The 26,017-nt window shown below is 37.3% G+C and overlaps 1 long non-coding RNA gene and 1 pseudogene across 2 annotated transcripts in view; one reads left to right on the top strand and one right to left on the bottom strand.

The window, feature by feature from the left end:
* Positions 1–26,017, bottom strand: part of LOC147581190 (uncharacterized) — a 242,483-nt gene that overhangs the window by 207,186 nt on the left and 9,280 nt on the right. For both annotated transcript variants that reach the window (XR_015251522.1, XR_015251523.1), the window contains exon 2: positions 17,520–17,618. This is a non-coding gene — a long non-coding RNA (uncharacterized LOC147581190). The remainder of the gene's footprint in view (positions 1–17,519; positions 17,619–26,017) is intronic.
* On the top strand, positions 13,479–13,882 carry LOC112862651 (phosphatidylinositol N-acetylglucosaminyltransferase subunit P pseudogene; annotated as a pseudogene).

The raw sequence follows: 26,017 nt of genomic DNA on the forward strand, positions 1-26,017 counted from the left end.
TTAGTAGCCTTACAAATAGCCACCTGCCCCAGAGCTTAACCATTAAAGATGCAATATTGGCTGAATAGCTTGAGACAAGGGGCGAGGATAACAGAAAACTGAAAGCTGATCTTAGTGAGGCCCTGTCTCTCCTGGCTACAGACACCTGCAAGCTCTGGCCCACCCACATAGCAGGAGTTCAAAGGAGGCTGAGAACAAATCTCTTCTGTCTTCTTTTCACTGCTCACCTTGAGTGTCTTCTGATCCACTTGCCTCCCAGAAGCTGGGCTTGGTGACCTCTGCCTACAGGACCTGCATGACCGCTTCCGCTCAGGTGCCCAGCTGTTCCCTCTCTCAAGAGCTTCCTACCTGAAACATCTCATCCTGTCTCTTTTCTCTAGAACTTGACCAACTGCTCTAGCCTGCTGTAGTCTACATCCTGATGCTGATATTTCAGAACTATCTCCTGATTGACTTGAAAGATCGGACCCTTTCTAACCTGTTCAAATGTTAAACTTTCTTGTGCTAATGAGACCATACTCCAGACTCATATTATCTGGATGTTTGCCAGATTCGTCTTTTTCTTCTGGTAAAAAAAATTCTAAGGACAAAAAACAAAATTATTTTTATTCAACATTCAGGAAATAGAAGCAAGTATCTTCTTACAGTCAGTCTACAGATAATGATGAATCTAAACTTTTAAAAAGTTGAAACAAATGCATTCTGAAAGTGTACATTGTGGCAAATCTGACTTTTGTACCCTGGGTTGAATTTCAGAACTGATATAAAGTGCTGGGGATAGATGTGTGTAGGATGCCAAAGGAATCTAGCTACAGTTTCACAGTTGATGGTATGGGGCCACTTTTGAGTGTTTCTGTCCATTATGAAAACAAAAGAGGACTCTAATGCAGTATATCAACCATGAGCTTCTGGAATTAAAACAGACTGAAAAATCCCCCAATATTCTCCTTTATTCTGGGGAATATTTGTTCCATATGGGCCGAGCAAATACATGTCTCGTAATTTTATTATCATGTAATGATCTCAAAATTTCTTGCTTTTTATTGTTATACTATGTGTTTATGAGAGTATTCATCCAATAGAAACTTTTTAAAGTAGGAAATTATTATCCTTCCCATGCTGGCAATGGTCACGTAGGAAAACTACAGAAAAAAAAAACCTGAGAGGTGGAAATGCTTACTAAGTCTTTTCATCTATTCTTTTCACAAGCTGTGATTTCTTTTGTTTTTCTATCAGAATAGTCATTCCAGTTTGAAACAATATCAAGCAACGAGGTTTCTCATACTTCCTTAGGCACGCTATTCCAAAAGCTAGCAGATCTGACTGATACAGGCTTCTTAATATTCAGCTGTAGTCTACTTTCTTGGAGTTTTCCTTATTCTTATTTTGTTAATTTATATTTTTAAATAAAATATCTTCAGGGTCTTTAAACGAAGTCAGTGTTTTAAATCTCTGCAAGCAAAAATGAAGCCAGTCCTACATTCCCTCCCTGCCCACTGTGACTCCCCAGGCCATTTCAGGAACAACCAGATTAAATAGTTGTGCCCTGAACCAAAGCCTTAAGGCCACTATTTAGGTTTCCTTTGAAAAAGAAACTACAAACTTAAAAATAAGAACTATCTTTGTGAAAATTCCCACTTTTCTTCTCCTGTCCTCTTAAGTTAGGTTTGCCAACCAATCACCCCTGTATTCAAAACACAGCTTGAAATATTTCTTTGTGCATTTATCTCTTTGGCCACTTCTAGTAATTCATATCTGGTGTCAATTGTAAATTTTTTTTTTTTAATTTTTTTTTTTCAACGTTTATTTATTTTTGGGACAGAGAGAGACAGAGCATGAACAGGGGAGGGTCAGAGAGAGAGGGAGACACAGAATCGGAAACAGGCTCCAGGCTCTGAGCCATCAGCCCACAGCCCGACGCGGGGCTCGAACTCACGGACCGCGAGATCGTGACCTGGCTGAAGTCGGCCGCTTAACCGACTGCGCCACCCAGGCGCCCCTGTCAATTGTAAATTTAATTAAACAACAGCATTTGGAAATTAAGGAGGTGATGTCTTCTTGGTACATAATTGCCTGTTCAATGTCTAATTTCTCTCCAGATGTTGAACTTCAGGGATAGCTCATTCCTTAATCATCACTCTGTCCCTGTGAATGGATGCTTATAAGGAGTAAAAAGTATGCAATGACCTCATTATTATTTAGAAACTACAAAGAAGAGTAAAATTAAAGTAAAAGTAAAAGCTAAAATTCTGTGGCTTTTGGGAATTACAAACAAGCATTTATAGTTCCAATAGTCTATTAATAATATAAACCATAGTATCCTCAATGAATGAGATAAAATAGTATTTGGATTTCAAAAAGCAATGGAAAAGATATGTTTGCTGAACCGATGACTCAAAAAAATTAAAGAAAATAAAAATTTCTCAAACAACCATTACATTGAAAGGATATCCAATTCAAAACTCGTTGAGTTACTCAAAGGAAGGTGTGTTCACCTAAAATGTGAAACACATGAGATAATCTGCAATTTCTCACTTATGTGTTCTTTGGGAGGTAGCTTTTGACTTAAAGATAACTTTCCCAGCTTGAAAATTTTATCATTATGATTAATAAATACAGAATAATTTGTTTTTCTCTCCAGACTGTCTTGTCCTCCTTTGCAAATCCCATAGAGGACACAGTAGAGAAGTCAGGAATGCAAAGAGGTCTGTGGTTTGGAAATGGCCCAAGACAAACTGAATTTTCCTAAATATACATTAAGCTGTCAGCAAAGTGCACCATGACCCACAGCTTGAACAGAGAAAACCCCATAGCCCTCCAAAGTCATGGTTCTGTGAGTTGTATTAGGGAAAGGGCAGGGATTATTCACGTGACTAAAATGTCCATCCAAGTCCCAGTAAAACTTCCTCATGAGTGAAAACTGGAATTACTTTCCTTTCTCCATCCCAGACTGAGCAGTATTCCCCTGAGCAGCTCAGATTTAAGATCTCTTGCTGGACTTACACATGTCCACATTTGCTCTGAGACTTGCAATATAGGGTCCTGCCCTCATCCTAAAGGAAGGTTCCAGGAAACTGACATTTAAAATCTGGGAATGCAAGATGGTTGGGACCTGAAGGTAAGCAACTGATCCCAATTCTTCCTGAAACATCACCTTACAGAGACATCCTAGCTGATGGTGTGCGTAGGATCCCTGTCAGAAGTATAGGGACAGGAGAGAAGGGAGAATGGTGACATTCTCATACCTGCTCAAGATTATCCCATCTCTCCTTATTGCTAGGTGACTAACTGGGAAAACAGAAGGTAGGCAAGAACCATGTACCCTCACATGTTTATTGAGTTCTTAGAGAGTAAGTCTCTGATGACTATATTGATTCATGTGTATATACCCAAGGAACATGAAACTTAAGACAACATTATTGACACAGAAAATAAAGAACAGATAAGAGCATAGAGTTAAAGAACTTTAATCACCAAGGTTTGTGTTTGCTTAACTAGCTACATGAACATGAGCAACTTAATTAACTTCTCTAAGAACAATTTCCCCATCTTCTAAATGAAGCAGATGAGGCCAAAAGTTCCTACGATTACTTCTAGCTTTACAATTATATGATTCTACGTCCCTAGTAATGAATGTCTATAAATGCTATATGTAAGCCAAGCAGAAAACATATGCTGTAGGATACTCAATAATAGTAAAGAGGGAATCATAAGGAATGTGTGTCATTGAGAGTTTGTTGCTCTTTTCCAGTCATCCTGGAAGAGTTTACAAAAGAATAGAGTATTTTAATGTGCAAAAATGTCTGCTTAGTTAAAAGATTCAAGCTTCCTAAACATGAGGTGTAGTCGAGGAAATGAAACTTAAGGATGGAGTAGAAGCATTAATTAAAGCTTACCTAGACAGGTACAAAAATATAAGTAGCAGGAGGTAGGGAAAATGGACAGAAGTCATAAGAAGCAGAGAGCTACAGAGTTTTAAAGTAGAATGTGAGGATCTAGACATATTTGAGAAGATATGTCATGGTCAAAATGAAGGACAGAAAAGATTATTCAAACCCACCATGATGGATATATAGAGAAGGCCCTTGGTGGTAGCCATATGCAATGATGACGGACAGGGCAGTAAAAATAGCTGCCATTTACTGAGCACTTACTAAGTATTAGAACTCTTTGCTAGACAATGTATAAATATCTCGTGTAGTTTCTAGAACTCTCTCCAAAGGATAATTGTAATATTCACCTTATAAATAAGCAAACAAAGGCTCAGGAAAAGTGACTTCCCCAAGGGCAACCCCCGGTCTACCTGCACTGTTTTCAATAATCATTACTGATTGCCCATGAACAGGAAAGCCCCTCTAAGGACTTTGGGCAAATCTAGGGTTTTGGGAAATCAAAATTATTAAAAAGGAAAAGTACTCAGAAGTAACCATTGATACATCAGATGGAACAATTTCTCCTTGAGCAAAGGGAATGTGTCTGCTTTATCTAGTTGTTCTCTGCACTTAGCCCAGGGCCTGGCACCCTGTGGTAGACACAGAGATGTGTCATTCAGATGCCCCTTCAAGGAAAGACTTGCTGGTCAGTAACTGGGACTGCAGTCAGCCTCCAGCTGTTGGCTCCCTTTAGGTTGGCCTCAGCTGTAGACAGTGAATTGCCTCACTTGAAATCATGACCTTTTATGGAAGCCTGCATCTAGTAACCAAGCAACCAAAAGGAGTGATGTTGGAGGATAAAGGCCCGAAGCCAATCTGGGACAATTCTGATGGGCAGTTTTGACTCCAGAGCCTCATGCCAAATGGACAAATTTAGTCACTCTTGCTTTGCAATGTGACTTCTCCCTTGGTTCAATTTTGCTTCCACCTGCTTCTTTTCACAGAGGTTGATCCCTAATAAATATCTTGTACTCCAATCCCATCTCAGCAGCTGCTTCCAGAGAGAACATAACCTGGAACACACCCATTATGTGCTCAATAAATGTCTGACAACTGAATGGATAAATAAAGTGGTATGAGTTAAGGAGCATTTTTAAAGATTTCTCCCCCTTTCCCCACATGAAATGGTCCCATTATCTGGGGTAACTGAGATTCTACAATTAGAAATTATTCCTTTGTCTTAGTGTTTCTGCTCTTGTAAATACTCGTGAGGTAAATAGCATGTTAAACTTATTGTATACTTAGATCATAATGTAAAGAAAGTCCTGAAAGCCCATTCTGAGGTTCTGAGGAAGAAAGGGAGAAAAAGCATGAGAGTATTGATCAAAAGTCACTGATGCAAGTGTCCATCAATGAATGGATGGATAAATATATAAATATATATTATATATTACAAATATTTATATTTATATAAATATAAATATATATATTACATCTTCTTTATCCATACACACACATATACATACAATGAATAGTACTCAGCCATGAAAAATATGAGATCTTGCCATTTGCAACAACATGGGTAGACCTAGAGGGTATCAGGCTAAGTAATAAGTCAGACTGAGAAAGACAAACACCATATGATTTCATTTACACGTGGAAACTAAAAAACAAATCAAAGGAATAAACAAACAAAAAACAGAAACAGACCCATAATTATAGAGAACAAACTGATAGTTGCCGGAGGGGAGGGGGATAGGAGATGGGCAAAAATGGGTGAAGGGGAGTGGGAGACACAGGCTTCCAATGATGGAATGAGTAAGTCATAGGGATACAAGGGTATATAGTCTATGGTACTGTAATAGTGTTGTATGGTGACAGATGGTAGTTACACTTGTGGTGAGCATAGCAAAAGGTATATACTTGTGGAATCACTACGCTGTGCACCTAAAACTAATGTAACATTGTGTGTCAACTATACTTTAATTTAAAAAAAAAAAAAAAGAGCATCCTGAACTAAGTGCCTAGATGTAATCCTCATTCTACCCCTTCTTAGCTGTGTGTCTTTGAACAAATTACTTAGCCTTTCTGTGCCTCGGTTTTTGTACCTACATAATGGGAATAAAAATGTAACCACCTCAAAGGGTTGTGAGAATTAATGAGTTAAAATGCAATATTTTGACTAGGAAATGAGATGAAGTAGATAACTCAACAACTATTAACTACTTCTAGTACTAAGTTCAAAGTTTGCTATTGAGTAGGTCTACCCATACCTAGAAATTAAATAGTAAGTTGGAGAAAATGAAGAGGATAACAAAAAAGTGAAAAAGATAGGATTATACAAGTATGACTAATAATACAGTCATATTTATGTAATATTTTTCTATCACATTCATGTCAAAACCAGCCAGGGACATGGGTTTCTATAATCTCCTGCATGCATTTTCATCACTTGAATTACCACACTGCTTCATAACTACCTGTCCCTGTGTTTATTACGTACTTACTTCATCATTATAAGATACTCAAAGGTAAGCTATTCCATCTTATTCATCCTTATCTCCCTTTTGTACCCACCCATTCATTTATTTCTTCATTCATTAGACAAATATTATGTGCATATCATCAGTGATTATTATGTGCATATCACAGCAATAATAAAATAATATGCAGCATATTGATTACAACAAATTACCCAGTGCTGAGCTCAGACTAGCTTTTCAGTAAATAATTGTTGAATTAATGCAATTATGCAAAAGAAAAAAAAGAACCAAAAGGCAAATAAAAGACATTTTCATTGTTCTTTCTGCTCATTTCAAAATGGAAGAGCTGTATGGGACACAAATGGCTGGGATACGGGATACTTATTGTGTCTTCTGCAGCCATTCAGAGGCTGAGCAACGTGAAGCCACCACAGAAGAGCAAGGGAACCACGGAGGTCATGTAAAGTCGAATGTTGTTTTCTTATTCCTGCTACCTTGGTGCTGCTTGCATGTGAATTTTCACTCTCAGATGTTTTTCATCCCGTTAGTAATAGAAAGATACCAGCATACTAGCAAAAGAGAAGCTTAAGCTTTTCTGTGAGTCTCTGTATTAATTGTTATTATAATTGTCACTATCATCATCATGGCTACAACAGGCAAACATTATCTCCCCATCTTAAGTCACCATTGTGCCATTGTCACTGCTATCATTCTCTAGGCGTACTTCTCCTTTGTATATTATTGTTTGGAGCATTTCTCCAAGACAAAATGAAAGTGGCACATCCACTTCCATATGCAATGATTTGCCAATTCAACCTCTCCTTGGTCAACTGAAGGAAAATATCCTCTATGATTGAATAGCTGAATAACATGAAGTTGCTTCAAGATACTTTCAATCTCTTATAAATATCATGATCAATACAGGCATCTCACTTCTCCCTTAAAGTCTGTCCTCTAAGTGTGGCCTTAAAATCTGAAGACAGTGCATGTGTTTCTATTCAAAAAATTTTTACAGATTTTACATCAGATTGTCTTATCCAAAGTAGTTTTCTTACATTTCTTACAAGGTAGATAAAGTTGGAAGAAGGGAAAATCACTGTGAAGACTTTGTGTACCCCAATAACTGCTTTTTTCTCCCTGTTGGGATGGTGGCTGATCATGCTTCTTGTCATCTTGTTCATCCTTAAAATCCTGTCCAACTTCCTGAGTCCATTCTCTACCATGACCGTACTACCACTCCCCTCCAATTTCCTATCCACCCAATATTCCTTTTCACCAATGCACATTTTTATTCACCCTTCTGACACTGGGTTTTTAAAGGAGAAAAAAACTATTTATTTCTTAACTCTGTACTCCAATTTAAAATCTCTTCACTCTTCTGGGGCGCCTGGGTGTCTCAGTCCGTTGAGCGTCCAACTTCGGCTCAGGTCATGATCTCGCAGTTTGTGAGTTCGAGCCCCACATCAGGCTCTGTGCTGACAGCTCAGAGCCTGGAGCCTGCTTTGGATTCTGTGTCTCCCTCTCTCTGCTCCTTCCCTGCTCATGCTCTGTCTCTCTCTGTCTCTCAAAAATGAATAAATGTTAAAAAAAAAAATTACAAAATCGCTTCACTCTTCTTGTTCTCACCCACTCGCCACATCTCCAACTCACCTCTGACCTCCACACCTCCCCAGCTATTTCATCACTGACTTGGCCTGAATCAGAGGAATGATTCATGGAATCATAAAATTCAGGGTGGAAGAGACCTTAAAGGTCAGCTAATTCAACCACCCAACTAAGTGGAAAAACCAGCTCTCATCTTCATTCTTTCTTCCCTAACTTTCCAAACTCAATTGCAAACAGAACAGTGCTTCTAGTTGTTACAGAACTTCCTGCTTTGTATATCTTTGTAATCAAGGTAAAATCCCTTCTCTCTGGGATTGGTTAGGAAGAGTTCTGTCAATAGTAGAAAATGGATTACAGATGAGGAAACCTGCAATCTTCTGAATATTGAGTTGGCCACTCTTTCAAAAAGTGTTCAAAGGTGAGCATATTTATTTCACTTCCTCCATTTATCCCATGAGATAACTGAATATAATTCCCAGGAGATATAAGTAGAGAATTCACCAAATATATATATATATATATATATATATATATATATATATATATACATATATATATATATAAATGGCCCATAAACGTATTAAAATATAATCAACCTAATTCATAGTAAGTAAATGTCAATTAAAATTATAATGAGATAATATTTCTCATCTATCATATGGCAAAAATATAAAACAGGCATTCTCATACACTGCTAGTGAGTATGTACAAAACCTTTATGGACAGGGATGTGTGATATCTAACAAATATACATATGTGTCTGCCTTTTGAACAAGCAATGCTACATGTAGGAACCCTGAAAATATACCTCCAAAAATATATCCGTACAATATTATTTAGATTATTCATTGCTGTATTATTTATAATTTTTAAATACTGGAAGTAGCCTGTATGCACATTTATAGGAGAGCAGTATAAACTCTGGTGCACCCACACAATGGAGTACTATGCAAGAATAAGATCTATGAACCAATTTGGAGTGCTCTCCAAGATGTATTGTTAAAGTAAATATATCTATATGTATATATAGTAAGTTATTTTTGTGTAAGAGAGAAATTTAGAAAATATACATGTAGTACTCATTTGTGCATAAAGAAACACAAGCAGGATAAAATAGAAAACCAGTTAAGACTGGTGAAAAGAATAAAACAAATGTGGGAAATCATACCACTTTTTATATAATCCTGACCTGTAGAACCATGTGAATGCTTCATATACTCAAGAAATCAAGGATGAAGGGAAAAAAATTAATACAGAATATAAACGGAAACAAACAAATGAGCCAAATTGGAGGCAGGAGGGAGATCAAACTCAAGTATCATTAAGCGGAATAGTTGGACTATATCTCTTCAAGCTAAAGTCAAAAAGCGTTAATGATTACTGTTCAGTCAGAGGAGGTTTTTTCCTCAGACATAGAAATTAGCAATTCTGAAACAACTTTCTTTTTTTTTTTTTTAATGTTTATTTATTTGTTTTGAGAGAGAGAGAGTCTGGGGGGCGGGGGCGGGCAAAGAGACAGGGAGAGAGAGAGAATCCCAAGCAGGCTCCATGCAGTGAGCATGAAGCCCAACACAGGGCTCAAACCCATGAGCCATGAGATCATGACCTGAGCTGAAACCAAGAGTTGGATGCTTAACGGACTCAGCCACCCAGGCACCCCCGAAACTACTTTCTGTATATTCCAGAATTAAGCAAATGAGTAGATATACAATGTCAATGGGAGCCAGTTTTCTCACTGACAAAGAAGAATTACAAACATGGGTAGGAGAAAGGTCTGAATGATCCCTGTGGCTTTTTCTCTGTTGGTTGACAAGGAAGCAGTGATACCCATTTTCCACTAACAAAACGAAACCAGTTTGGGACAGGGAACATACAACTTGAGCCTAGAATAACTTTTTCTGGCAGAAAACAAGAATGATGGGGATATATCAAAAGGACAAAGAAACCTTCTTGAAGGACTTCTCACTGATCAAATCTTGGAAATTTGGGCAGCAAAATGATAATAAAAGTAACTTATAACCCATTGAATAAAATAAGAATCAAGAGTCCATATAGAAACACATACATACATATGAAGAGTAAACTCTTCTCTATTGTACAAAAGCGACTGGTAAATATAGAAGAAATGGTGAACATGAAAAGCCACTGTTTAGCAACTGTCATTGAAATAATTGCTTTAGACAAGGGGCACCTGGGTGGCTCAGTTGGTTAAGCATCCGACTGACTCTTGGTTTCAGCTCAGGTCATGATCTCACAGTTTTTGAGTTTGAGCCCCACATCGGACTCTGTGCTGACAGTGTAGAGCCTGCTTGGGATCATCCCTCTCCCTCTCTCTCTCCTACCCTTCCCTGCTCTCTCTCTTTCAAAATAAATAAACTTTAAAAATTTTTTTAAAAGAAATAATTGCTTTAGGGAAGAACCATTAATGAACGGTAAACTAGTACGTACCAATTTGAAGAGTAACCAGATGTCTATATAGTCTCAAAGTTCCTTCTCCCATAAGATATGTATTAATTACATTGAAAGAAAATAGTAACTTTTTAGTGCAGAATGATGCACTGAGGACACAGCATCTCTCCTAAGAAATTCCTGCTGAAAATGTGTAATGTGAATGTAATCATGAGGAAGCATCAGACAAATTCAAATTGAGAAACATTCTATAATATAGCTGGCTACAAATATCAGTGTCACTTGGGGCACCTGGGTGACTCAGTCAGTTAAGCATCTGACTTTGGTTCAGGTCATGATCTCACAATTCGTGAGCTCAAGCCCTGCATCAGACTCTGTACTGTCAGCTCAGAGCCTGAAGCCTGCTTCAGATTCTGTCTCTCCTTCCCTCTCTCCCCCAACCTCACTTGTGCTCTTTCTCAGTCTCTCAAAAATAATATATAAATAAACGTTAAAAATTAAAATAAATTAATTAATTAATTAAATATATATATATATATATATATATATATATATATATATATATATATCAGTGTCACAAAATATTAAGCAAGATTGACAAACTATTTCAGGCTAAAGGAGACTAAACAATGCAATGTGAGATCTGGCAGTGTTTTTTGTTGCTGTTGTGTTTGGTTGATTGGTTAGTTGATTGGTTGGTTGGTTGGTCGGTTTCTATAAAGAGAACTACTTGGATACTTTGAAAAATCTATCTGTATATTAAATAATAACTTGTATCAATGTGAGTTTCCAGATTTTTTATGATTATATTTGTTATGTAAAAGAATGTCCTTGATTTTAGGGTGTACACTTGAAATATTTAGGGGTAAGAAGCTTCATATCTGCAACTTTCAATTTTATCTTTTTGAGAATCTTTTAGGTGAAGAGTATCTTTTAAAATCTTCTTGCAACTTTTCTGTAAGTCTGAAAGTATGTTAAAATAAAAACATATAAGAAAAAAACTATTATCTTCATGTGGTTGATCTCCCTATTACTTATTTGGGCATTTATCATATGCTCTTTCCTCTACTTCATTTTGTTTTCCCCTCTATAGGATCTTCCGCCCACTCATCCTGGTGACAAAATTGAAAGTCTGGATGGAGTGGGCAGCCTTAGATTCTCCTAACTCTCAGATGTAAAAAGCATACATATTCCCATTTTTGCTTAATATCTACCAAATCCATCCTTCACACACAGTGGTAGTTGTTATAAGTACATATGCTGCTCTCATTATGTCATCTACCAGAGGTGGCTACAAGAATATGATGTGAGCCATTTGGACCAATTCCAATCCTCTTCTATAAATCTGTTCTAAAGCAAGAATACTCAGACACCTATAGAGTAGGTCCAAAGAAGACTAGGGGAGACTAAAATAGATACATTTGTATTTTTTTTTAAGTATCTATACACTTGAAGAAGAGTTTGTGTGTCTTATACTTAAGTTGTGCAAATGTGTGTGGCTCATTCATTCATTCCTTCATTCAGAAGGCCTTATGGAAAAGCTAGTACTTGCCAAGTTTTATGGTACATTGCATAGATTCTAAAGGAGCTATTTCTAAAGGAAATCTATTTCTATAGATTCTAAAGGAAACATTTATCTCTCTCTCTCTCTCTCTCTCTCTCTCTGAATAGTACTTTCAGGAAAGAACAATGTGACAAGTGCTGTAACTGAATTATACACTATGTATCATGGACACAAAGGACAGCACAACTAACCTCAAAATAGTTGATATTAAATCACAAAAGCAAAAGTCAAAAAGCCATAAAAGACACCTGTGACATCTAACCGCCTTTGCCAGACCAACATCCTAAATCTTGTCTGTGGTATTCCTGACCAGTGAGTGCGAAAAGGGCCATAGTACCATCCCTATGCATTGGAACTGATGCGGTGGCAGGGGCATGGAAAAGGTGGGGCACTGGGACAGGGATAGAGTTGACCAGAGCATCAGATCCCCTAGCCTTCTGTCTCTACACATCCAGAGTGCCTCTACCTCATATCTTTAAAATATAGACTTGCCGAAAAATATTTCACTTGATAAAAAAGATATTGGTGCTAAAAAAAAATCCAACAGAACATGAATTTTAGCACACAATTTCTCATATTGATTGTGTGGATGAGCATGTGTTTCCAACTGGAATGTAATACTCTCAATACCTGCCATCTAAGTACACAGAAAGATTGTTCAAAGAGGCTGTGCTAACAGTAGTTGGTTTAAAGGACACTTATTGCTGCAACATAAGAGTGAAAATCAGATACGACTTAAACATCCAGCGAATGGTTAGATAAATGTTACGTGAGCCATATTATGAAAGGATTTTTTACTGAGGTAGATCTATATGTGCTCATATAGAAGTCTGTTCCAGATATATTGTCAAGTATACATATAATTTTATTACCATTGCAATGCTAACAAAGCATGAATCTCGATTTACAAACTTAGATAGGCAAGAAATGTAACTTTAAAAGTTTATAGTTTAGAGGGAGAGAGAGAGAGAGCACAAGCAGGGAAGGGGCAGAGAGAGAGGGAGACACAGAATCTGTAGCAGGCTCCAGGCTCTGAGCCATCAGTGCAGAGCCTCACGCGGGGCTCAAACTCACCAACCACGAGATCATGACCTGAGCTGAAGTTGGATGCTTAACCAACTGAGCCACCCAAGCACCCCAAGAAATGTAATTCTTAAAAAAATAATGAACTTATTTTCTGTTTTAACCTTACTTTTATGTAGTAATAGAAAATTAATTTCTGATACTGCATTTGAGTTCCAGGAAGGCTTATTTGGGCCAAGCTGTGAGTGAAAAGACATCTCATCACTGGATTTGCCCTCTATCAGTACTTGGGATGCTAGGATCCACTCTTACCCTGTCTGGCCACCCATCTTAGGATCATGCCAATCATTTCTGTGTCTTCCCCTTCCCAAGTCTGGCTCTCCCAGCTACTTCCATACCCTTCCCAAGAGTCATTCCATTCATGCTAGGCTGTAGGAAATTCTGAGAGACTGTGTAAAGTCCAGTGGGTCCTCCAGCACTGCTTGTATGTGTGTGTTGGAGATTATCTAAAGCCACAGGGAAATGGTGGAAAATTCACCGTTACCTTTGCCAGAAAGAGTGATTTATGCCTTTGTTCTTTCCCTAAGCTCCCAGTGTGGCTTCATACTCTATCTTGCATGGGCTTTCATTGCTGAATCTTTGCTAAACTCCTTAGGCTTAACTTATTGCCCTCAAAAATATTGGGCAGTTACACTGCCTGTCTGCCTCCTCATTACTATAGTAATTGGTTATGTACTCTTATTTGGAGTAAACATGATGAGTATCTCTCCACACTCAACTCCATTCCTACAGTCACAGGTAACTATGCTGAAAATCAATAGCAAAAGAAATACTAAGAGACCATCCCCACATCAAGAGACATTCCTATTAGGGAAGTAAACCAAATGTTCTTCCTTGCAGCCAAAGAACTTTACACCAAAATCTGAATTGTACATACACCAACAGCAAGCATTTATTAAAAGTTTTTGGTATAATACTTTGGGCCATAATTATTTTGACTATCTGCTTATGATCACCTGATACTGAAATGTAAAAAAATGTAAGATGAACTCCTCTTAGATTAAGTTCCATTAATATTATAAGTGTTCTCTAATATTAGTTATTAATGGACAGAATAAATAAAATATTGCATTACCATTAAAAAAATCCAAGGGGTCTAGACACCCCACTGACATCTCTTTTGCTCCTGGGGCCTGGCCACCATCCCTGGCTGAGAGTGTACCTAGAAAGCAGGAACAACCTCTATACCTGCATAAGCATGCTTATGTCCTGTCTCTTCACTGCCAAGTTCACCTGAGCTGGAGAGGCAGGACAGATGACCTTCTTTCTCAGGAACCCACAAGGAAGGCTGTCTCATACAGTTATGTAGTTTGAACACTGGACAAAGATGCTTGGGTGTGAATAGGGCTGAAATCTAGAAAGACAAAACCCTTGGCATGGGGCCAAGGCTGTTGGAAGAAGGAGGGGCTCTTGTCTTTGTACAAAGGTGTTGTCAGCTGTCTAAGCCACTGCCCCCAGGAAGGATCTGCTCAACAAGGCACCTTATTGTAATTTATTCACCAAAATGTGGCCTTTTTCTAATTTTTCAGAGAGAAGCAGCATAAGTTGCCAGAGGTCCTTTCTTCCTCTCTGAATCTCTCTCTTCTCCCAAGAATTGAAATTCTTTTATCTAGTCTTGGAAGCCTTAAGGCTTCTTCCGACTTATCATATATTTTTCCAAATCTCTTTTTATTCCCTGTGTCTTTCTATTCCCTTAAGGACTAGAAACTAAAAAATTAGAGACTCAAAAGTTGTTGACTTCCTTTTTTTAATGTATTTTGTTGGGTCATCTTTTCCCTGAGGTGTCAAACACAGAATGCGTGCCAGCTGACAGAATGGGTGAAAGGCCAGGACCACCAGGAAATAAAGTGTAAAGAAAACCCCTCAGTTAATATTTCAAAATGCCATCTGCCATTGTGTGTGCATAGACTAGTTGTGGAAGGCTACACACAGGTCTAAATTGTTAGCAGTAATTCCTCTTGGAAGTGAAATTTGGAGATGAGACTTGTATTTTTCACTGTATACATGTCTGCATTGGAAGTGTTTTTAATGGAAGCTTATGTGACTTTTGCACTTTTTTGAAAGATAAGCTTTTTTAAAACTGGAGGAAAAGTGCTTCTGTGTACTTTTAGTGATGGTGTTCAGAATGACAATTTGTTCTTGCTTCTCGTGAGTGTTTTGCAGTACATCTACCTCCCTATGTCAGAGCTAAAATATTTTTAAGTTCTTGCATGCTGGTTATAATTCTCACATTATTTCAAGTTGTAGAAATGGCAATAGTAACTGACAGAAATAATATGGACTGAAATGTACATAATTTGCATCATTTAATATAATTTACTTCCCAGGTAGAACCACAAAGAGTCCCACACTGGACTGCTGATTTCTCCTTTCCTTTTGCAGATGAGGAAGGGCCAATACTTAACAGATAACAAGAGTAAGTCCCAAAGGGTGGCCCAAAGGAATAGAGCTGAGAGAGCTGGAACCAAACAAAGCTCCAGTTCTCTGGACTCCAGTCCAGTGTTACTTCTATTATAGACCATGTTTTCTCAGTTTGCACTACTTGTCTCCTTCCGTGAAATATAGAGGATGGTGGGGAAAGGTGGCTTTACATGAATGAGGTTTAAGCTTCAAGTGCCTGCTTTGCATGGGCCCTTTCTAAGGTCCTAGGAGGGCCGTAGCACTGAGTTCACACGGGCACGTGGTTTTTGTAAAATGTGAAAAGTATTTTTTTTTTTAACAGCAATTGGTTAAGGCCCCTGTCTCTTTCCTCTCCAGGCTCCCTTCATACGAGGTGGCACTGGGGAGCCTTGTAGCTTTTGAGGATATGAGTTAAGGAGCAGTTGATTAAGTTGGGGATACACACAACTTCAGTATATTGTCACTTATATGGTTCACAGCTACTTCCATGAAAGCTTTTGCCAGCTGTCCCAATGTAGGGATAGATTCTGTGAATACCCTCACTGCCCACTGTGTCAACTCTCCTGGTCTTCTGACACAAAGGTACAGGGCCAGAGGCTGATTCTTACATAGCTCGGCTCTGAAAGTAGGTGTGGTGGAGGTTGAAGTTATGGAGCCAGAAGCTAATCTGTAGAAAATTCTTCCAACATCAAGAACATAAAATTTTAACAGAGGGTTTGGTTCCCATCAAGATCTAATCAAAACAGATGCCTTCTCCTCTCAGGACTATATTTGAGAATGCGCTATATATACAATTATAAAAGCTCCATATTTTTCATAGTTTATGGTAGTTGTGTGAAACAAAATATTTCAGAATTGCTAGGTTTGAAGGGAAGAAAGCTGTAACTATACTTAAAATAGAGCAGGTCTGTAACAGTTCAACAGCATGACAAGAGGTATTCACAATTGACAACAGATGACAGCAGTTTACATGTCATTACTAATAATGATGGTGCTAACATTTTGTAAACAATAAATATTTTTTTAAATATTCAGTCAACACTAGAACAAATTATCTTTCTGTTCTCCCTACAGAACATAAAATTGGTATTTAGTAAGAAAGCATCCAGAAAATTGCTCTTTCTATGGGGTGCCTGAGTGGCTCAGTGGGTTAAGCATCTGACTACAGCTCAGGTCATGATCTCACAGCTTGTCAGTTCAAGCCCTGTGTCTGCTCTGAGCCAGGAGCCTGCTTCTGATTCTGTCTCTCTTTCTGCCCCTCCCTGACTCGTGCTCTGTCTCTCTGTTTCTCTCTCTCTCAAAAATAAATAAACATTAAAAAAAATAAAATCGTTCTTCCTGGACTTTTTTTTAGTTTTATTTATTTAAGTAATCTCTACACCCAGTGTGAGGCTCAAATTCACTTTGATCAAGAGTCAGATGCTCTTCTGACCGAGCCAGCCAGGTGCCCCAATTCTTTCTGGACATTTTGTTTGGTATTTGTAACTCTGTGAGGTTCTATAAATGTATAATTTGTGTGATCTTTTCATACCTAATTTCATATTCTTTTTTTGGAAGAGAGCCCCTCAAATTATGTATGCTTCAGGAAGCCCTGAAACTCAGATTCACCACTAATGGTGAGTGTAGTTTTAGATTTTCTTCTGATGCTTGCCTCTAGCAGCTTCATTAATCCCTGCGTTTTGCTGACTTCCCATCACACTTCTACTTCTTCTCTCCCTCATCTCTGAAGGTAACATAAGCCTTTCCAAGAATGAATTGTTCTTTGTTTCAATTTCCATAGCAGTCGGTATTTAATCTCTGTCATCATACATATCAGAATCTGCTCTGGATTAATTTATTCATGAAATATAATTTGAGGACAAATTATATGCTGTGTTCTGTGCTGGGTCTCATTACCTCCCTTAGACCAGGCCTTGCCTAAGCCCCTGTATTTTAGAAGGCCCTCCAGCTACTCCCCTCCAAATGGGCTAATCCAGAACCCTGATCTCCTTTCTATATCACATTTGGGGTACCTGGGACTCCAAAATCCCTAGCTTAAATCCACACAGTCTGCTTCTGTGTGGGCTTCCCCCACTGGTCCTTCCCCCCAAAGGACTGACTTACCTCTGGGGTGCTCACTCCAAGGGCCAAGGAGAAACTGCTATTGCAGTGGGGGAAGAGAATGCACAGAGCTCAGGTATAAAGCTGGCATGTCCACAGGAGCTGTAATGGGAAAAGAAAGGAGCAAGCTAGTAACCCCATTTGTATTCATGTCCTGGACCTTACAAATGTCAGTTGTGGACCTGCTAAGACCGTAGTTGAGTATCTGTATCTTGTTTTTTATCCCAGTGATTCCTAAACTTTCTCTGTCTCTATAAATTACTTTCAGGGCATAACTAGGACAAAAGAAACGCTTAACAGTTCCACTTATTAAGTAATTAGGTCCAAACAACTTACTAGTAATAATTCACATGGTGTCTGACTGATGTCATATTGTTTCCCGCAAAAATGTAAAGTATCCGGTGAATACACTGTGAATTCCTCACAGACACCTAGGGGACCTCAATGCACAGTTTGAGAATCGTGGTTATATCCACTAGACTATGAGCTTCTTTGGAGAAGTTATATCTGACTCATCATGGCAAACTGTATCTTCCAAAGATGACCACTTCTCAGTCCCACATGCTTTTCTCGAAACTTACCACTCCCTCAATGAGATACAAAGTCTAACTCCCTTTCCTCAGAATTTGGAGGGGCTAGCAATTCATGTGTAATCAACAGAATGCAGCAGCAATGACACTGCGTGACTTGAAGTGCTGGGTCACAAAAGGGGATTAGCTTCTACCTTGTTGGCCAGAACATTTGCTCTGAAGTCATCATGCTGCAAGGAAGCCCAAACCAGCTCAGAGAGACCCATGGATAGACCCTGAAGATACTTGAAGGAAGATAAATAAGTCCTCAGCTGCTCCAGCCACCTGCTCTTACAGCTCTAACCACTACCTTAGTGCAACCACATGAGATATCCAATGCCATAACTGCCCATCTGAGGCCTTCCTGAATTCCTGTGTCACAGAATCTGTGGTCATGATAAAATGACTGCTGTTATTTTCAACCATCAGTTTTGGGTGACTCCTTTGGCAGCAAGGGTAACTAGAAAACTTTTTTTTTCTTTTTTGCCTTAACAACATAATATTTTGAGTACTTTGGAGGTGCAGTAAATGCTTATCAAATTAAATATAAAATGAAACATCTCAAAATATTGACTAATCTAAATTTCAATGATGATTTAAAAAAAACAAATTATAGATGTATATGTGGAAAAATATGGGAACTTAGGGTAAATGTACACTGATGCCAGAGAAAACTCCATAGTTTCAGGGTTTGAGTTTTTTTTAGAGTTTTCAAAAATCCTTTAGATGACTCCGTTTCCTTACCTTTTGTTTTTATCCCCCCAAAGGGCAGGGAAAGAATTCTAAACACTCATTTGCGAACTCACTATATCATGAGGTCACCATAGGGGTTGTATATACTGAATTTCCCATTCTAGTTAATTGAGGATTTTAATTAGTCAATTCAGACTAAGCAAGGTACTACTGTAATTGGTGGACCCCAAAGGCAGCCATCTGCTCCCTTTGTGAATATTAATACTATGTCATGTAGGGTCTAGTAAGGAGAAGAACTTGTCCAGTAGGAATTTTCTTAACATTAGCAAAAGGTGAATGCCTCGGAAATTAAATGGAAGAGCTAGGAGAGCAAACAGATTAAAATAAGAAAAAGGAAAAGAAAAAGCCTAGGGAGAAAGGAAACAGTCTAATTATTTGCTATGTTAAGAGAATCAACTGAGTTTAACCTGAGACATCTGTTTGTGCCTGGTGTTGTTTTTCATTGGAGTGGAGGGAGGTAATTAAAATGCCATGTAGCTGCTTGCCTTGTATGCATTTCTAAGCATAATTCAAACTCTTATGAATCTGCCCTCTCAAAGAAATAGCTGATTATAGAAACAGAACAAAACCTCTTTGATCCCTCTAGTGATACAACTAGGTCATGAGAAGCAGAATTCCAAATATACTCTGTTTTGGATGACTCTTCATGGAAAGTCTGACTTTGGGAGGTTTTGAAATGCACAATGACAGAAACCAAGGCAGAATATAAAGCAAAGGACTTGCTGGCATGAAAAAACACCAACTCTGCAAAGGTTACCTAAATGAATTTTTTGTTAACATGACTATTTTTTTCTAACTTCCTTCAAAATAGGGTTTTTCTAATGAACAGTACGTAAAAGGTATACTGATAGGTATCAGGGGTGTATAAAGATAGATGAATTGATGGTGCCATGCAAAAAATCCTACAATATCTTGGGTATGCATGAACAAAAATGTGTACAATACTTAGGAGTTTCTCATAAACTTCAGTCTTATTTGTTACCTAAAATACATAAGTGTATCTTTGTATTCTAGTCAGAGGAAAACTTTTGTGCTTTTGAAATTAATTGTGCCTCTCTCTAAAAGTAAAAAACTTGGGGTGCCTGGGTGGCCCAGTTGGTTAAGAGTCCAACTTCGGCTCAGGTCCTGATCTCATGGTTTCTGAGTTCAAGCTCAGTGTTGGGCTCTGGGCTGACACCTCAGATCCTGGAGCCTGCTTGGGATTCTGTGTCTGCCTCTCTTCTCTGCTCCTCCCCCACTTGTGTTGTGTCTCTTTCTCTCTCTCAAAAATAAACATTAAAAAAAACTTTATGCAAAAAACTTAATCAAATATTTTGCAGAGAATCTAATAATTAAATTTTTTTCCCAGTAAAAGAATATGATTAGGATAAGGCTATATGTCCATTAAAGTTTTCCTCCCCTTTCAAAGAACAGTCAATCATGTACAAACTGGTTTAAAAAACAAAAGCGACATGATGGCTCTTAAAACAGTAAACTCAATGCTAGGACTGGCTTCATGTATAGCTCAGTCAGGGACATGGCTCTTTTTTTCTACAGTTTCCTTGGTTTTGCCCTTCTCCATAATGTCACCTTCAGACTTCCTTCAGGATTCCGAAACAAGTCTTCCAGGAAGGAGGGTTTCACACGTTCTCACTCACATCTCAATATGCTCCCTGATTGAACTTCCCAAGCATCAATCCCAGTTGCCTGGGGACTATGTATATACATACATAAGCCTAGACAAGCAGACGGGAACGTTCTGATTGGGTGGTCTATCCCAATTCAGTGTTGACCCCTGGATGGGAGTCTGCTCAATCTCGCCTCAGCTAATGGCTACTACACAGGGATGAGGCGTGGCTCTTCAAAGGAAAATTTGAGTATTGCAATTTAGGAGAGCAAGTAGAAGTAGGTACTGGGAAGATAAATAACGTTCACTCCAGGTAGTTCCTATTAAGTATCACAGTAGCTCCTCTGTTTTCTGGACAAGTAGAACTATGGGCAAGTATAAGATTTTTGTCAGAGAGAATAATCCTTCTATTTTAAACTACATTTTTTTAAATGTAGAAACAATGAGTTTATCAGAAACAAAGAATCAAGTTAGCAAAGATTTCAACCAAGGAAAACAGTTTATGGCAATATATCAGATTCTTTTAGCAAATATTAATGGAGCACTTATGAGTATCAGGTGCTGTGCTAGATTCTGGATACCAAGGCCACTTTATTATTTTTCTACACTAATTCTACATTGCAAAAAAATGACCTATCCAGCAAACAACAAAACTTTAGTTTGGTTTTCCATCTTAAAAATTAATCAGAGACACATAAATTATAAGAAATCCTAAGAGGTAAAAAAATGACATAAATTTTAAGAAATCCTAAAAGGTAAAAAATGAAACTTTGAAGATAGCTGAAGCACTGAAACTTTGAGAATGAATTGACATTTTTATTAGTCTACTCAGTATCATTGTGACATAAATAGATATCGTTTCTGTTGCCTAAAAAGCATTGTTAAACATTTAAATAAATAATAAGTATGTAATTTCTCTTGGGTTTTAGAAAAAATGCCTTTTTTTCAAAAAAAAATATTCATGACTATTATTGTGAATCACGGTGATGCAAGGGCCCTCCAATTAGGAACAAAGATCATAAAATAAAACAAAAACAAAACAAAATAAAAAGTGTAGACACTAACATAGACATATAAATCATATAAATCCTATACACTATTGCTATTAACTTTAAAGCTCATTTCTCCACTAAATCATCCTCTACCAGTAAGACACTCTGATGAGGGTCTCCCAGATTTCTTATTTACCATTTAATTCCCTACAGAGTCAGACTGAGCCATCCTAACTCAGTTTGACCTCAACCTGAAGTTGCTTCTTCATCATATGACCTCAGAGTGCCACTGCGTATGCAGTATGCAGAATTAACCATAAGAATTAACATCTTTAGTATTCAAGGAGCTCACACCACTCACAGATTTCTAACAAAGAATAGCCTGTATTTTATACACTAGTTGAAAACCTAGCAGAAGTGTATACAGTCCTAGCCAAGCACACAGCTGACCTTGTAACAGCGATGACTGTATGCTGAGCACCCACTTCCCACTTTTCATATTTCCATCCTGCCCCCACACAGACAATCTCTATTCAGATGATCATTTTTACTAAATACTTCACCTCCCACAAAGCAATAGTATGTAAGATTTATATAATTAGTGTTTGTAAGGCACAGTCAGAGCCTTGTCTGAAAGACAGCTTTGAAGAGGAAAGTATTGTTGATACTATGATGTCCTGGATTTTTATCCTTATCAAGACTGCTTCTGTGAGGAAGAGCTACAGAAATGATAGATGGGACCACTTTTATTCAGCACTGTTACAGGTGGCAAAACACTGCTGCAGGACTCAGGCAAGAATATGTCCCTTTCACTACAAATGCAGGTATGATACTTTATAGACCAGGGATAATGTTAATTCCATCCTGCTAACAGTATGCTTTGTACTGGTAAAGTTCAAGGAGCTCTGCAAGCACCATAATTTAGTGAAGGGTGAGATAAAAGCTACATATAGGAAAATTGAGGCATTTTGAAAAATTAACACATTATCTTTATTCAGCCATTAACCAAGAAGGGTTGACATTCAGTGCTACGAATGCTTTTCCCCATACAGACTATTTTTGTTGTTATTTAGGGAAGGAAGGAAAAGGAAATTGACCTTCATTGAGAATATACAATGGACTATATATAGTGAGAAGGTTTCATGTTATTTATCTTACTTGATCTTTAAAACAACTCAATGATGTATATTTTACAGTTGAGGAAACTAAGTCTTAGAAGAAAAATTAATATGGCTGAGATAACACAGGTTACTAAGTGACAGGACTGAGAACTTGAGCCTAATTCCAAAGCCGTTGCTCTTTCCATTACACATACACAGTGGGAGAATAAACACCACCAATCTAATATAGTTGAGCCTTGAACAACATAGGGGTTAGGGGTGTCACTAATGGAGAATTTACGTATAACTTTGACTTCCCCAAAACATAACCACTAATAGCTTAATGTTGACCAGAGGCCTTACCAATAACAGTCAATTAACATAAATTTTGTATATGTGTACTTTGTTATACCGTTGGAATTTGAAAAAAATAGCAAATCATTTGAGTTCACAAACATCCTTTTCCTAAAATACATATTCCTACTAAGAGGGCTAAGAGACATTTAACATTCACAGCTTAGAGACAATTCACACTGTTTTCCCAATACCTCTATGAGATCGATTAGAATAAAGAACTTTCCATTCTTATTAGAAGAATGAAAATGGAAGTAACTAATTTTTTTTAAGTTTTTATTTATTTGAGAGAGAGAGAGAGAGAGAGAGAGAGAGGAGCAGAAGGAGGGAGAGAGTGAGAGAATCCCAAGCAGGTTCCACAGTCAGTTCAGAGCCCGATGTGGGACTCAAACTCACGAACTGTGAGATCAGGACCAGAACTGAAATCAAGAGTCAGATTGTTTAACTGACTGAACCATCCAGGAGCCTCTGGAAGTAACTAATTTTAAAGCATGGGACATCTTGAGGGAAGGAAATGTTCAAGGATCAAGGTACAATGGTGGGCTTGGGACTTTATGAAGGCACTCAGGACTAGCAACTTGGGGAGATAGGATTCATGGGATGGAAGGTAGAAAGGCACTTGAGAGGATGTTAGGAAGACATTAGAGGATATGGAGGAAATATTTGACAAAATGATTCTAAAGTTCTTCCAGAAGTACAAGTGTTTTTTTTTTTTTCTAAGTAATCTCCACCCGCCATGCGCTTGAACTTGCAAACCGGAGATGATGAGTTGCACCCTCTACCAACTATATAAATAGAAAGGATGAATGGATATACAAAATGTGGTATTACATATAATGGACTACTACTCAGCCATAAGACAGAATGAAATTATAACACATGCTATAACGTGGATGAAAGCATGCTAAATGAAATAAGCAGATATAAAAGTACAAATATTATGTTCCACTTCTGTAAAATATCTAGAAAAGGCAAATTCATTGAGAGAGAAAGTAGATTAGAAGTTACCAGGGGCTTCGGGAAGGGGATTATAGGAAGCTATTATTTAATGGGCATGGAGTTTCTGTTTGAGGTGATGAAGTTTTAGAAATAGTGGTGATGGTTGCACAATGTCATAAATATAATTAATACCACTGAATTGTACATGTGAAAACAGTTATAATGGAAGATTTTGTTTTATATTATACATGTTATGCCACAAATAAAAAAAAATAGTTAAAAAAGGGAAGAAAGAATAAGTCATGAAACAAAGAAAAAAATGAAGAATGAAATTATCCCTTGTCTATTTATTAAAATACATTGTTTTAAATTATAATTCAATTAAAACAGTGATATCCTGGCACAGAAACAGAGAAACAAGTCAATGGTATCAAATAGGAACTCTATAAGCAGACCCAATTATACACATGGATTTGGTAGGCAATTAAGAAGGAATTTAAGTCACTGAAAAGGTAATGTCTGAGCATCGACGGTTTATTCTGAGACAACTAATAACTCATTTAAAGGATGAACTCCCTCCTGGGGCAGGAATTCTGCCTGCATTGTGCTCCAGTGATTTCCCAAGCAAAAGCATGACACCTGGTACATTACAGGCATGCAGTTAATGTTTGTTGAATGAACTAAACGTAAAAAAATATACCAAAATAAATTCTAGGTTGAATAAAGATTGTTTCTTAATGGGAAAAAAATATTAAATATTGATATAAAGTTGAAAAAGTAAAAATCTCTATGCATAAACATCAAAGGTTCATAAATAGGATTTAAAAGAAAATGACAAACTGAAAATATATGAGATAAACATTAAGTGCTTTGGTTTATAATTAGCACCTTTAATAATAAAAAGACAACTACCTCAAAAGAAAAACTGAGTATATTAACAGTCACAAAAAAATTATAAATAGCCAATAAGATTATGAAAAAAATTCTAATATCATTAATAATAAAAAACTAAAAATGATAGATAGTATTTCACCTATCAGGTTGGCAACTATTGAACTATCTAGTGTTGGTGATGATTCAGAAAACTGAGTATTCTTACACATTGCTGGCAGAGAAATAAATTGGTCCAACTGTTATTAATGGTAATTTGGCAGGAAATATCAAGTGTTTACAAGGTGAATACTGTTTGGTCACCTGAAGCTAGAAATTTAGACCAAAATAATTAAAATGCATACACTTTTTATCTATAAAGTTGTTCTAAATTTCAGCATTGTTCATAATAGAAAAAAATTGTAAACCCATTTAATTGCCCAATAAGAAACAGTTAAGTAAGTTTATGATACATCCATACTAAAACTACTACATTAGGAAAAAAAAAATGATGCTATAGACTATTTAATGAAATTCAGGAAATGTTCACTGTTCTAATTGAGGTTTAAAAAGCAATTTACCAAATAATACTAGGCAAAATCATTTCATATTTTGTAAAGATGAAAAAAATGGAAGAATAATCATCCTAATCACTAATGGTGATTGTCGACTAAGTTAAATGGCAATTTAAATGTTACTGCTAACTCAGCTTACTAATTTTTTTGCAGTAATCATGTATTGCTACTGTAATATAAAAAAAAAAACAAAAACATGGTTTCAATTTCAATAAAGATACAAAAGGAACAGGAAAGTAGGTCTCCTGTTCTCAGGACCCACAATTAGTTAATTAGCTATAATATCTGTTTCCTGTCATGTGTTCAGCATGTCACTAAGCACTTGATACCCATTATTTTATTTGTTCCTTACCCTTTTATTTAGGTGTCATTAACACCTGAGATCTCAGGTTCAAAAAAAGGAGCGCGCTCAAAGCCATGTAGTTAGTGACAGAGTTGGGAAAGACCTTCCTGCTGTCTGAAGCCAAGTTTATATTCTTAACCACAAATTTTCCTGTTGTGAAGTAGGTAGGCTTTTTGAAGGTAGACCCTCAAAACAAACAAACAAACAAAACACACACACCCCAAACCAAACCAAAAAACAAAAACAAAAAAACCTACCATGTATTACATAGTTGCTATGAGATTTGGCCCAAAGAATACATTTATAAATGGTCTTTGGGAAACAAATTTTTCTCAAACTGCATTGCCTCTACCTGTTTGCACTGTCTGTGCCAGATGCATCCTTTTTGGAGGCAATATCC

Source organism: Puma concolor, chromosome B2 (assembly GCF_028749965.1).
Source record: "Puma concolor isolate L17-30 chromosome B2, mPumCon1.1.hap2, whole genome shotgun sequence".
Taxonomy (NCBI): Eukaryota; Metazoa; Chordata; class Mammalia; order Carnivora; family Felidae; genus Puma; species Puma concolor.